The sequence below is a fragment of the Bidens hawaiensis genome, unplaced genomic scaffold, assembly GCF_021521415.1.
Source record: "Bidens hawaiensis isolate Kalapana, Puna unplaced genomic scaffold, B.hawaiensis_p1.1 tig00030617_1, whole genome shotgun sequence".
In the NCBI taxonomy this organism is placed as follows: Eukaryota; Viridiplantae; Streptophyta; class Magnoliopsida; order Asterales; family Asteraceae; genus Bidens; species Bidens hawaiensis.
Window position 1 is genome coordinate 96,560 of NW_027495120.1, and position 1,598 is coordinate 98,157.

Genomic DNA, 1,598 nt, shown 5'->3' on the forward strand with positions numbered 1-1,598 from the left:
TTTAGCATTATATCAGTAATCCATCGAGAAACACATCTGAATATTCTCGTACCACTAGGATGTCTTCCAAATGTTTTTCATCGGTTTCCTTTATTGTTACACTTGCTAAATACACCATACAACCTTGACGCAAGTATCTTAGTTCTTTAAGATGAGATAAGAGAGGTAATATAGTACCAGTTTTGTCTCCTTGTATAGTTGTTGTTTCATTGTCTGAAATAGGAGTTCTAATAGTTTTGTCCTTACAAATGATTTCTGACTTATACTTAGATAGTCAGTCCATGTCGACTATCACAACAAAACTTCCTAATAGAGTAAGTCGATAACAAAGGATTGGTCATTTAGGATAAAAGGGCAGGTTCGAACCATTTGATAACTAATTATAAACTTATCGTTAATGAGTTCTAAAGTGTAAATTTCTATTAGTTCACTACCCGGTATATTCCCCAAATCTAGAGGTTAACAGATATGAAGCTTCTATCGACGCTCGAATCAAACACAACGGATGTGTACTAATTAGTAACTATGAATGTACCTGTTATAACATTGAGATCTTGTTGCACTTCGTGGAATTCATTTACAAAAGCGCGTCCCCTAGCTGGATTAGAAGTTGATGCTTGCCCTTGGTACTAAACGAGTCAATTCGTTGAAACGGTTTGTGTAACTTAAATGATCAGAGTCTATCATTTCCAAATTCCAGAGTTTGTGTTCCAACTTCTGGATTTCATTTCTTGGGCATACTTATTTTAATATAAGGGTTTTAATTCAGTCCATGTCATACTGTTAATCGCTTCTCGTTCCGGAGTTAGTACAATCATATTCCACTACGTTAAGGCATGATCAACAAATATGTTAGTTGCATACTTAACTATACAGTATGGTGGACAACTGCTGATGTTAATTACGGATTCAGTCTTTTCAATCCATCTTATCAATCCGTTTAGTTCCTCAGTACCACGAAAATTTGTAGGTCTACACGACATAAACTGATCATATGAACATTTCCAACGCGGGGGATTCGTGTTACTAGAAGTATTGGTATATCGTGGGGGAGTTTTGATCATGACATTATTAGTATCCAATGGGGAAGTAGTATTAGTAGCTATATTAGTATTCGGCGAAGGTGTAGTATTAGTGGCCGTATCAATGCTCGACGATTGGTTAACATTTGTACCAACATGTATATCAACAGTGACTTGCGCTACTATAGTCAGAATCACTGCTTGTAATTGTCGGACAATCATTTCGGCCACTTCCACCTCAGAAATAGTCTTAGTTTTCTTCGCAGCCATTCTATAACAATAGTCATATATATTAATTAGTACCATTTCCACCGTAGCAAGTACATTACCAAGATGATTATAACCTTAAACGCACAACTATGACAAAGAACACATTTGTGTTACACGTAACAGTTACATACGTATGTATTCCAAAACTATTATGCAGGCTTAACCTGGTACAGGCCATCGCTTAAATATATGTTCTAAACTTTTTCACTAAATAGAGACTTAACCTAATAATAGTAGATTAAAAACATTTTCCATGTCAGCGCAACATGCTACTACCAGTGCTGCATGGGTTATCAAAAGCCTACG